At 45.2% G+C, this 13,661-nt stretch overlaps 1 protein-coding gene across 41 annotated transcripts in view; it reads right to left on the minus strand.

Moving 5' to 3' along the window:
• Nucleotides 1-13,661, minus strand: part of PSD3 (pleckstrin and Sec7 domain containing 3) — a 540,565-nt gene that overhangs the window by 192,769 nt on the left and 334,135 nt on the right. The gene's annotated exons all lie outside the window — the stretch shown is intronic.

Raw genomic sequence — 13,661 nt, forward strand, 5'->3', positions numbered from 1 at the left:
GGGAGACAGGGAAGGCGCTCTGGTGCCGCTGAGCTGGGCGGGGCCCGGGTGCCAGGCCGGGCGGGGGTGGCACCCTGGGCAGAGAGCGATCAGGTCGCACACGGTTTTCGATCAGAAAACGAGGGTTGTTTCTGCGTGTGCCGGGCACCCGCTGGGAGATTTTAGCAGGAGGGTGACCGCTCTAACTCATGCACTTCACAGTGCCCCCGGGCGCTGAACGGGGGAAGGACTGAAGACAGCAACAGGAGCTGTAGCAAGGCTGGGGTGTCTGGGGAGGGCGGGCCGACCGGGCCTGGGGGGCCGGCTTGCAGACTGGGGATGCTTCAGACCGTCTCCCTGAATTGTGAGAGAAGGATGGCCCATTTTCACACACCTCAAGCACAAATAAAAAACTGGGTGAGACAGTTTCAACAGGGGCACCAGAGATAGACTGCTATCCATTAGTATTTGGGTCATTTAAGCTAAAAACAGGGTAGTATATTAGAATATATTGTTAAAGGAAAAAAGGTGCAAACAGTCTGTTTGCTATGCTTCCACTGTGTGGGAAAAATGTGTATATATTTGCTCTCGCAGTGTTTCTGAAAAGATACAGAAGGAACCACTGCCTGTGATTTCCTGTGCGGAAGTCAACTTGGGGAGCAAGGCGGGAGGGAGCGTTGTCAGCGAGTAACCTGCTGTACTGTTTGAATGGTTACCACACCACGAACGCTTTACTTCTTCAACTAAAAACCTGTTCAGTTGCTATGTCATGTCTGACTCTGCAACCCCGCGGACTGCAGCATGCCAGGATCCTATGTCCGCCATTATTTCCCAGAATTTGTTCAAATTCATGTCCGCTGAGTCAGTGATGCCATTGAACCATCTCATCCTCTGTCATCCCCTTCTCCTCCTGCCCTCAATTTTCCCAGCATCAGGGTCTTTTCCATTGAGTTAGCATCAGGTGGTCAAGGTATTGGAGCTTCACCTTTAGCATCAGACTAGGAGGGCTATTCCATTCTTGCCCACAGGAGTAGAGATAATGGTCATCTGAATTAAATTCGCCCATTCCTGTCCATTTTAGTTCACTAAGATGTCGATGTTCAATCTTGCCATCTCCTGTGCTTGACCACGTCCAATTTACCTCGATTCATGGACCTAACGTTCCAGGTTCCGATGCAATACTGTTCTTTACAGCATTGGACTTACTTTCAGCACCAGACCCACCCACCCCTGAGCACCGTTGCCGCCTCGGCCTAGCCGCTTCATTCTTACCGGAGCTATTAGTAAATGCCCTCCGCTCTTCCCCAGCAGCATACTGGACGCCTTCCAACCTGGGGGACTCCTCTTTCGGCGTCGTATCTTTTTGCCTTTTCATACTGTTCATGGGATTCTCCAGGCAAGAATACTGGAGTGGCTTGCATTTCCTTCTCCAGTGGACCACGTTTTGTTAGGACTCTTCACTGTGACCCGTCCACCTTGGCTGGCCCTATGGCATGGCCATATATTCACTGCGTTATGCAAGCCCCTTCACCACAATAAGGCTCTGATACATGAAGAGGAAAAACCTAGATGATACTGTATTTTGTACTCCTTGCACATGCGGTCAAGTCTCTGCCTCTCTTTAGTCCCCGCAAGGCCTCATAGGTTGTCTTGACCACAGCGTGTGTTTTAAGAACAGGTGTTGAGACGACAAGAGCTCAGTGGTGAAGACCCTGACACCGTGATTATGATGGGAGGCTAAGCGCAGAGCAAGGAACAGTCGCCCAGAACCGGGGCCCCTTCCATCAGCTGTGGGCCTTGAGGACTCTGGTTGCTTCATCTGTGAAAATAAGATAGCAACACTCGACCTCACAGAATCATGAGGATGAGATGAAACCGTCAGCGTGAACACATCTGCACTTCGTAAAGCGGCACAAAGGGAAAGGAATGCTGCTACGCGCAGCGGGTGCCTGTCCCGCTGAGCTTTACAGGACACGGAGTAAGCACCTGGAATCCATCGGATCCACTTCCCACCCTGGGCACATGGGGCCTGGGGAGATCACTTGCTTTGAATCAAATGGGCCATTTGATAATACAGACAGATATGCCAAAAACCAACATTTACTGAGCAGTTACCAAGTGCCAGGACCTGTGCACTGTATTACACTGTTTACTCTTTACTACCACCCAGGGGTATTATTCCTACTTTACGGATGAGGAGGGGAGTGTGCAGAGAGGGTAAAGACAGCGTTATTAGGTGGGTGGTTGTAAAGTCTTCTAAATTTTTTCCAAAATATAATTCCAGAGCCTTTAAAATTTTGTCCTTGACCTTTCTTTCCCCTGAAAAATCTAGGCTTTCATTTCCTGTCTCCACTTAGGGACAGAGGAACTAGTCTCAGTTATATAATTCTTTTTCCAAAACCTAGAACAACAGGAGTACACACCTCTGACCATTCAGGCTAGAAGACTCTCTTCCCAAGAGAACTCCAGTCTGGACGGCAAATACTGCTTTGCAGTGCCAGTCCCGCTTCAGACATGCCAGGCTGGGTGTCTGACAAGCGAGAGGACACCACCCAGACAGATGACATTTATTGAGCTCCAACATGCTGAGCATTTACGTTAACTATTTAACTCTCTACAACCTATGAAATGTCTGATTTACTCCATCTCAGCGATATCAACGCTCTAGACTAGGCACATTGCTGCCAGCTGCAGGTTGCCAGATCAAACGTAGGATGCCAGTTACATGTGAATTTCAGATAAACAATGACTTACTTTCTTCAAGCATAAGTATGTCCCCAAACTTTGCATGAGACTTCCCAGGTGGCACTAGTGGTAAGGAATGCGTCTGCCAGTGCAGGAGACACAGGAGACGCAAGTTCAATCCATGGGTCGGGAAGATCCCCTGGAGTAGAAAATGCAACCCACTCCAGTATTCTTGCCTGGAAAATCCCATGGACAGAGGAGCCTGGAGGACTAGAGTCCACGGAGTCGCAGAGAGTCAGATACAACTGAGCATATACAGCATATATACATATATATGTGTGTGTGTGTGTATATATTATATATATATATGCATCAGTGTGTGTATACACACACACATATACTAAACATTATTTATTACTTATCTGAAGTTCAAGTTTAACTGAGCATTTCATATTTTCTATTTGCTGAATCTGTGAATTCTCCACAGTGAAAGAGTTCCGGCGGTAAAGTTGGAACTCACACGGAGGACCACCTGCCTCCAGAGCCCAAGTTTTTATTCACTGCTTTACACTCGTGTCCTTCCCAAGATGGACTTGCCGTGACAACATCAAAATCCTGCTGGAAAGAGGACCTGTATCACAAGCAGAATTCACTGAAGTCCAAATGGGAAGATTATACTATATACTCTGAAAAGACCCTCATCTTCAAACCAACATGGGCATTAAAAACTAACGTTCTTTCTCCCCCAAACTCCCCTCCCTTCCAAGCTGCCACATAACATGAGCAGAGGTCCACGTGCTCTACAATAGGTCCTCGCTGCGTAACCATTTAAAACACAGCAGTGCATACACGTCCATCCCCAGCCCCCTAACTACCCCTTCCCCCCTGTATGTACCACGGAATCCCCTCACTAGTCACCTGGAAGTATCACAACATTGTTCATTAATCAGCTATATCCCAATACAAAATAAAAAGTGAAAAAGCCACAAAAACGAACGACCAAAAACATTATGTAGGTGTGATTTAATGTAGCAATCTTTAAAGTCTTATGGCATGTAGAAAGTTAATGTAATGATAGTCTTAGTAAATCACCACCTTCTTCCACAAGAGTTTAGGTTAATATCCAAAGTATTCTTCAGCATCTGTAACTATACTCTGATCTGTTTAAGTACCATGATTTACAAATTCATTGCCTTCACAGCCATCTCCCGATTTTGCTTTAATTCCTATACTCTAATCCTCTGATTTACTTCTCAAAAACTTGTCTGGAGTTTGGATAGCCAAGCCACGCTTTTGAAAAAATGTACCAATAACCAATATTTTCAAAGAGGATTCTGGATGGTACTGGCCAGATCTGCTGCTGGACCCCCTTGCTGGTGAGCCTTACTTTTTGGGAAGCGGCAGGCACACACCATAGTGCAGGAAGCTTCATCATTTTCCAACATAAAGAAAATATAAATTCTAAGTGACCTTGTAAATTACATGCAGTATGTTTTTAAACACTTGAGAAATGATCAATTATATTTAATGATTATGGACACGATGATAAAGTTCATGAATGCAGTTTAAAAACTGCTGAGTAACATGGAGAGTTCTTTTTATAACTGGCTCGTAAAAATGATTTCTGGGGGACTGTGACATTTAGATAGAACCCCAGGCATGGCATTTGTTCTCTGTCATTTCCATGCATTAGACAAAGTAATGAAGACAAACCAAATGGAAATAGATTTCATCCAAAACAATCAATACAGGCAAATTAAATAATCTAATGTACTGGCTACCAGGCTTTGGGGTTTCACGAATAGGAAAATTTTCAAAAGAGGTTTGGAAACCCACCTAAAACTGCGGGATTTTCATTAAAACAAAATACATCTTCTATGGAAATTATTGCATAAAAATAAGTAACAAGGACAACCTCAAGACAATGCACTGTTTTCCAAGAAAGGACCGTATTTTAACATTTCCACTATAGAGTGAAAACTCTGGTAGCAACCAATAGAATATGGTCTAGTTCTGTAACTGCTAGAATATAGTTTCTGGGGAAAGATGTACTTTTCAAAACAGAAGTCCCTGTTATTTGTTATTCGCTAAACACAAAGGTGAGATACATAAATCATTCTAATCAATGAAAACTATTCCAGTCTCATGTGTACTTACTTAGGTTGTCCATTTCACTTGTTCATTTTCAAATTTTTATCATTTTCATAATCAAAATTACCAAAAAGCATGCAATGAATATAATCAATCCATCCAAAAGGAAATCAACCCTGAATATTCATTGTAAGGACTGTTGCTAAAGCTGAAGCTCCAATACTTTGGCCACCTGATGTGAAGAGCTGACTCACTGGAAAAGACTCTGATGCTGGAAAAGACTGAAGGCAAAAGGTGAAGAGGGCGGCAGAGGATGAGATGGTTGGATGGCATCACCAATTCAATGGACGTGAATTTGGGCAAACTCCAGGAGATAGTGAAGGACAGGGAGGCCTGCCATGCTTCAGCTTATGGGGTCACAAAGAGTTGGACACGACTTAGTGACTAAACAATAACAGATAATGAATAACAATCCTTTGATTTATTTACTTTAGATTTTTGTGGGCTAACCTCTTTCAATTCCTTTTTTGTTTTTCTATTTTCAATATGAACTACTGACTTTCAACTGTGGAGCCCTGGAAAAGAGCATTTAGCTCTTTGTTCTCTCTCTCACACACACAGGACATTCTTCCTCCCCACTCCATCGCCAATCCTCCCACTAAAATAACATCACAATCATAATTTAGAGGTATAACGATTTTCAGAGCCCACCTTGTTATGACTATGCAGAGACAGTTCACTCTAGAGCTATGCATGCACTTGGCTACATTTGCTTCTTTGTGAACTTTTCAGTTTTCCTGAAGTTAATGATCACCTCATTTTGCTGTTGTGGTTGACTTCATTTTCTAAGAGCCTAGAGGAATCTCTTTTCCATGCAGCTCTAGTACAACAGCTCTGCAGGAGACAGAAACCCACCAGTTTAGACTGGAGTGGCCCTGCTGGGAGTATCCTGGGGACCCTCCAGTCTGCATTCCAAACTCACTGGTGGGTGTCTGTCTCCCGCACAGCTGCTGTTCTAGGCTTCCCTTACTATCACCCAGGGGTCCCCTCTGTCTCTCTGCCATTAAATTTCCTGTGTGCTGGATACCATGCCTTCTCTTTTTCAAGTAACTTCAAGTAACATGGGTGAGGAGAGAAGGAGGACACTGCACACTGTGATGGAGAAGGCAACGGCACCCCACTGCAGTGTTCTTGCCTGGAGAATCCCGTGGATGGAGGAGCCTGGTGGGCTGCCATCTATGGGGTCGCACAGAGTTGGACACAACTGAAGCGACTTAGCAGCAGCAGCAGCACATTGTGAAATGTGTGTACTTTTCACTTAACCCTCCTATTTTCAGTGTGGGAATCCCACTACTGGCCTCAGTTCAGTTCAGTCGCTCAGTCGTGTCCAACTGTTTGTGACCCCATGGGCTGCAGCATGCCAGGCCTCCCTGTCCATCACCAACTCCCAGAGCTTGCTCAAACTCATGTGCATCGAGTCAGTGATGCCATCCAACCAACTCATCCTCTGTCGTCCCCTTGACTCCCACCTTCAATCTTTCCCAGCATCAGGATCTTTTCCAGTGAGTCAGTTCTTTGCATCAGGTGGCCAAAGTATTGGAGCTTCAGCTTCAGCATCAGTCCTTCCAATGAACACCTAGGACTGATCTCCTTTAGGATGGACTGGTTGGATCTCCTTGCAGTACAAGGGACTCTCAAGAGTCTTCTCCAACACCACAGTTCAAAAGCATCAATTCTTCGGCGCTCAGCTTTCTTTATGGTCCAACTCTCACATCCATACATGACCACTGGAAAAACCACAGCTTTGACTAGACGGACCTTTGTTGGCAAAGTAATGTCCCTGCTTTTTAATATGCTGTCTAGGCTGGTCATAGCTTTTCTTCCAAGGAGCAAGCCTTTTAATTTCATGGCTGCAGTCACCATCTGCAGTGATTTTGGAGCTCAACTGAGCCCGATTTCCCAAGCCCAGAGTCTCAGAGAGGAGCCTCAGAAGATGGGGGATATGGTCACTAGGCTCTACAAAGATGCAGGAGGGGTCTAGAGGGTCTGGTTACTAATTTTGGAGGATTTAAAGGGATCCTTCTGTCTGACCCACTGCCCTCAGAAGTGACTCTGACCTCTACGCCTTCCCTGTGTCCTATGGGGCTTCCAGGTCTGTAGGCCCTGAGTTTCAGCTCTTGCTGCAGTTAACAAGTCTTCATCTGCTCCACATCCTTTGAATTTTGTTGACATCTTGAGAGAATCTCGTTCGTTTCCTGTGGCCTTCAAGATTTACCAGTTCTACTGTCATTTTAGTGGGGTTTATGTAGGCATAGAGATAAAAGCACCTTGTTATCTTAAATTTTAAGAGTTACGCTTTTGCAGCAAATAAATACCATTTAATCACGATCTCAGAGATCACAGCAGGGGGTTGATGAGGCATACAAAACCCCCTCAAAGCACTGCCCAATCACAATAAAAGCATTCTGCGGAGCCTTTCTATTTCGCCTGCTTTTTAGAAAGCGTTCTGAGGAAGAGAACTGTCATAAATCAGAACAAAGCTGGCACTTTATCAGTGCCCCTAAGTGGCAGAAAGGAGCTTCTTCTCTCAAAGCACATCCCCTGTCTGTCTGTTAGGTCCAGTTTGTTACCTAGACCTCAACCCTCCTGGTTTACTTATGCGGCGACGTCTTAGGAGAAAACACTAATAAAAGCTCAACGGGCAGAACTCTCCTGTCACGGTTGCTGGGGTTGCAGGGTCCATGGGGGCTCTGTTGCCTACTGTCAGCCCCCAGACATCCCCTTGGTTCCCCAGCTGTGGAGCTGAGGCTGACCCACTACACTGCACCTGGATGCAAGGAGGAGATCGTTGACTGTGTTTGGGAGGGCTATAGAATCTTATCTGATTTACCAGAATCAAACAAAAACTTGGCTTGCCAGATTGGAATATAGGAGAATACTAGTGTCTTCAGCTGCCTTGGGTGCCGCACATTCTAACAGTTAACTGCCAGCTACAACCAGTGTCACGTCGGGATGAGCCAGGCTATGGAGAGGGCCCCGTCCAGTTACTTCCCTAAAAATTGTGGCATGAAGTGTTCGGAGTAATCTACCTAGAAAAACAAATCCCACTGAAATTCGATGATCTGTGTGCGAACCTAAAGGTTGTACCATCAGAACATGGCAGATCAGATTTTTTTAAAAAGTGAACTGCTTGAAGGATAAGATAAGGCTCTAAAACCTTAACTAAAAGTCCAAGTCCAAGACAGAAGAGAAACTCCCATAATAAGTTACTGAGGAGCTACCTTGCTGGCTGCTCATGGTTTCTGTATCATTATGGATGAGTAAATAAAAACATTCTCCAAAACTTCCCCATTAGTCCTTAAGTTGAATGCAACCCCTGACATCTAAAGCAGGTCACCAGAAGGATCTAACAACAGGTTTCAATAAAGGAAGGCGTGGTCCTGGAGAATGGAGGACATCGGTTGCCATGCACATTCCCACACAAGAGCTCCAGATGGTTAACCTCAGGTTACCACCATGCTACTAACCTCTGTGCATCTTCAGCAAAGACTATCTTAAAAATGCAAGCATTTTTGTCTCCCTTAACCCCCATCGTAACACTATATCATAGATTTTTCTTTTTTCCTTCCCCTTGATTCTGATAGGAGTGTACACTAGCTTGCCAGGAATGACGGCATGGACCAGCATCTCATTTACAATGTTCAGATACTGCCTGGAGGCTCTGAAACACTTGCTGAGTACTCCATCCCTGGGAGAATGTGTGCAAACAGAAAGGCACACACGCAGCACAGCAAGAATGTGGTGTGACACTGGGATTATTCTAATGACGTGCAAACCAAGCCCAAACCACCGGGACCTTGAACAAGTGAAATCTGGGAAACAGGAGAATAGTGAAGATCTGCTTTTCATTCAAAGGTCAACAAGTGTTCCCCCATCATGAGCACAGTTTGCTTAAAATCCTAAATAACCATCCTTTAAAAAGATATTAATTTACATGACAGTACTGGCAGGATCAGAGGAATTTAGAAACAACTTGGGCTTATGGAAGGGAGAGGTAGGGGCTGGAAGAAAACCCAAAAAGCAAACCCAACAACAAAAACCAATATCACGGTGCTAGCTTTATAATTTAAAATAAAACTAAAGGTGGTAGAAGTTTCTATCTGGGGGCAAGGTTGACTCAAGTTTTTAAAAGGTTAAACAGCCATTGATAATTATGTAGTCTGCAGAACTACTTTCCAGAAGACGCCGGGTATTTTAAGACCTCCTTTGAGTAAAGATCACATTAAAACGTCAAAATGTATTAGTTTGGCAGAATCGCACCTGAGGGAAAAGCAGAACTTCTTGGATCACAAGAAGTGACTCTGGCATGAAGATCGTAGAGCCAATATAAGAAAAAGAGACTCTGGAGACAAAGCTGTTTTTATTTCTGGACAATCAGACTGACTTTGCAAACGACGTGTCCTCCCGGACTCTTTCACGTGCCAAGGTGCTAACTAGTAACGGGTGATGTTACTCATATTCTGACCCTAATTCTGACAGTTTAGATCTACTGTCCTTCTGAAAGGATCCAACTAAAGGATGCATCTACAAGGTCAAAAGATGTGCTACTTCCATATAAGAAAAAAAATATATAAAAAGACATTTGCAGGAAAATTTTCAAACTGAGTAAGGATTTTCCCCATATTATATGAGAACTGCATGTTTGAATAGACAGATATAAATGGCCCATTTAACCAGAATCTCCTTCCCAAGGCTCTAAGCCTTAGTCTAAAGAACGAAAAAGGAGCAGGTGAAGAATGACAACCATCCACAAGCCTCTCAAGAAAAATGCCAGGTCACGAAGGGGCGCTGTGATGATTATTTTACAGGTTCCTTTGTGCATGGATCTGACTCCCAGAGGAAGAAGTGACAAACATTTACATCTACCTAACGATACCAGAACAAAGGTTCTGCAGAACCGAGAGGACGGGCCGGATGACGCCTCTCATGCCACTGCGGTGCGTTTCACAAAGCAACGAGTTAGGCACTTCCATTTTCCTTCCATGCCTTTATGATTAACTCCTAGCACAGGGAGAAGTTTATTCCCTACATCTAACTCAGTCTTTAGGTTCCCTGTTCAGAGGAAGAACCCTCAGCAATGTCCATGAGGTTTCAAAAGTTGACACTGCTCAGCACTAGGGTACCATTTCATCAACCCCTGCTCCTCATGGGTATGTGTTGGGGAAGAGAAGTGACCTTTCCAGGGGCACACTGCTAAGTAGTGAGCAAAACCCCAGCCAGCCACCGGGACGCTGCCCCCAGCACAGAGCAAATGCTCCCGTTTTCAGCTGGCACCGCCCAAAGGACTAGGGGCTTTACTAAGCAGTTTCACTCTTGGAGAAGTTTATTTCTTTGCCGTACTATTGAATAGCTTTAAACAATTAGTTTGAATCCAGGCAATAATCAACCAGAGAACTCCTGGTTTAATCTCCAGCCTCATTCTATTTGTCAAAAAATGCCTCAGGAGCTCAACCTTGCATAATTCACTCACAACCACAGTGATGTATGGTGTAGTTTGGCAAGAGACGTGGAAGGAAAAAAGTGATATTATTAGCATGAGCTTTTACAGATTTTGTTTTAAGCCTAGGGTTGACTTACTCCAGTTAAAGACTAAGCAATAGTGAAATAATTTCCATTTGAGGTCTAACTGGATCCAGGGGGAAATGTGGAAATAACTGGCAAAGTGGAGGCTTCACCAGCATCATCTTTCACGGCACACACCAAATTCTGCAGTATTTGCCTTTAAGAAATTAATTCCAAAACGTTACTGCTGTCAGAAGCGGAGCAACCAGCTGGGCTGACAGCTGGGAGGCCTGCACTGCCTCCTTGTGGCTTGGAGCCTCGCAAGTTATCTCTCAATAGCAGGCCCTTCCTGGAGAAACAGGCTTCAAGCTGGACTTTGCTAGGACACTTAATGAATGCATTCTCCACACAATGCATATATATTTTCCTAAAGCTTTCAACAAATATGTTAGAGCTCCAACTCTCTGACCAGGGACGACAATGATGCACCGATTCTAGAAATAGCCTGAGTCCCAGAGACACAAAGGTAAATCCCAGGAGCATAGCACAAGCTGATGGTGCCTTACGGGCTGCTTTTCAGAACTGATGGTATTTCTTCTAATTATTAGATTAGACATCTTGCCTTTTGGATGAGGAAGTCAAGATAATGAAAAGGTGCTATTTACATGATTAGCAGGAAGAAACACTGATTTGATTTTAAGTGCTAAGAAAAAAAAGTAAGGTGGATGAGAATTCCAATTATTAACCCCTGGAGTACACTGTGGACAGAAATTCATGTTGATATGTATACACATCTGTAATGTAGTCTGTTTCAGTATATTTAGGGTATAAGCCTATAGTGTTGTTCAGTTTGCTTCATGTAGGGAATAAAACATGGCTAGAGAAAGATTAAGTTTCATCTATCTAATTTCCCATTCTAATGACTTTCTACCACCTACTTCTGGGGCTCAATTTTAAAAGACTACATAATGCTATAAAAATATCTCTTGTGAGATAGTGGGAACATTCTTGAATGCACTCTCCAGAACTTCATATTCCTCAAAAAACATAATTTAAACAAATTTGACTATCATCTCCAAAGTACAATGTGCTGGTATACAGTTTTACCAGATCTCGTTTATACTTTTCACTTCTTGAAATGCTTGCAATATCCACCCCCTCAAAAAAAAACAATGCTTGGCTTTCTCTTGCCTGGAATCAAATCACACAGGAGAACCTGTTCGGTGTGACACACGGAGATGACAGCATGTCCCTCCATTCGGCACGTATGCCAGACGCCAACACGACGGCACACAGCCTTAGCTCTGGGCAGACAGACTACTATCTCCATGCTTACATCATCACCGGGACTCGCGGCAGATGACGACGGCCTGATACTGCGGGTAACGTCCATATTAAAACAAAACCTAGAGGTACTTCTTAACACTCTCAATTAGAAGCCAGTCTTAGAGCCTTGTCAAGAATCACATACCTGCCCACATACATTAAGTTACTTAACAACAGAATAAGCTGTCCAGGTCTGTCTCAGCAGGAAACAGGAGTCATCACCCCAAAAGAGGTCTCCTAATAGCTCCAGTGGAAACCAATACATCCCCATGCAGGTCACATTAACACGACGGTGAAGACACATTACTACTTAAAGCTAGAGCTTTAAAAAGATACGGAGGAGGAGAGAGCTACATTGAAGACATTCTAACTAGAAAATCTCCTGATGATAGATGGGGTAGAGCCCACTGTGCCACAGTCTAAGGTGGGGAGCATTAAGAAGCCAACATGATTTTTAAAGTTGCATGAGGTATTCCGCCCCCTCCCTCCACCCTGGCCATATGTGGAGGGGAACCTGTTACTGTTAAAGTCTTTCAGAAGGTAAATGTCATAGACGGGGGCTGGCAGGCACTGTGAGGGGACCCAGTGACACTGAGCTCTGCCCTGAAGCGTCCCCTGCACACCTCAAACCTCTGAGTCCCCCACAGAACCATCTACAGCTCCAGCCAGAGTTCTGAAATCCCATGATTCCATGATTCCATTTTTAAACCTGTGGAGTGGGAGTGTTTCTGAGTACCCTGCTCACACAGATGGTGGTGGGAAGACTCTCAAGAATATACTGCATGTAGTAAAAGCCCATCTCACTACGTAATCACCCCCTTCACATCTCAGCCGAGCAGAGATGATGTTAGATTACAGACAGTCGCAAAAAGACAAGTGATCCATAGCAGCGCAGCATCAGCATACATGTGTGTAAGGAACATGGGACATTCCTCCCTATTACACACACCTGAGGCCCTGGGCGAGCTCAGGATGGAGAGTAAGAGGACCAGGTCTGCCCTCCACATGCCGGGGGTGGGGGGGCAGGAGGACTTGTCTGAACGATGAAATCTCACACGCTGCCTCTGTCTTCCTGATGCTCTAAAAATACCCTGCACTGACAAGTCATTTATCAAGGCAACCTTTCTGAGACGAAACCACGATCGATCTGCTGACCAGCACTTCCCCATCTCATTTCATTCTGAGCTCTGCTTCACCCTCATCTTCCACAAACTGACCCATGCCCCCGTCTCCATGCCAGACACCTGTCCCCTCACCTGATCTCACCTGATCGTTCTAGAGCCATTTTGGGTACCTTACTTTCTCAGTCTGTCACGGCGCATTAGACGCTGGCAGAGCCTGTAGCAGGTTTCCTTATCCTAACATGCGACCGTCCGCACGCTTGAACGCGGTGTGTCTTTACCTTGGTCTCCTTGGCGGAAAACTCTGAGGAGTTGGAAATTTTCATGGACTTTGAGCGGTGTGACTGCCGCCGGATGGAATCCTCGCGGGAGTATTTCACAGAGCCCGAGGTCCTCACCCGCACCTTGCTGGCACTCTGAACACTGTTCACGCCAATCATGTCGAAGGCTGCCTGGGGAAGGGGTCTGGAGAAATACAAAGGCACTTGCCAGCCGCTGCACGGCTCTGAAAGCTGGAGGAGCTCCGCCGGGTCGTGCCTGAGCAGCTCAGAGCGCCGAGATCGCCTCAGCCTAAGAAACACCAGGCTGCCTCCCCCAGCATCTTCAACTACCCTGTTTGCAGCGAGTCTGATTGTTCCAGGCACAGCTCACGTCACTGGCTGCGAACAGGGAAAAAAAAAATGCAGTCCCAGCCTTGCTACTCGTCTCTCCCCGTTACACACACACACACACACACACATTTTCATATTCACACACTAGAACAAATGGCAACTGGCCAGGCAAGCAATTCATTAACATTCCAAATAGCAACACTATTTCTCCTGCGATTGTGCAGCAAGCTCATTAACGTCAACAACAAAATAGAGAGACCACAAATCAAAGTCTCGAGTAATGTGA

Source organism: Giraffa tippelskirchi, chromosome 8 (genome assembly GCF_054371585.1).
Source record: "Giraffa tippelskirchi isolate mGirTip1 chromosome 8, T2T-mGirTip1v1.2.pri, whole genome shotgun sequence".
Classification (NCBI taxonomy): Eukaryota; Metazoa; Chordata; class Mammalia; order Artiodactyla; family Giraffidae; genus Giraffa; species Giraffa tippelskirchi.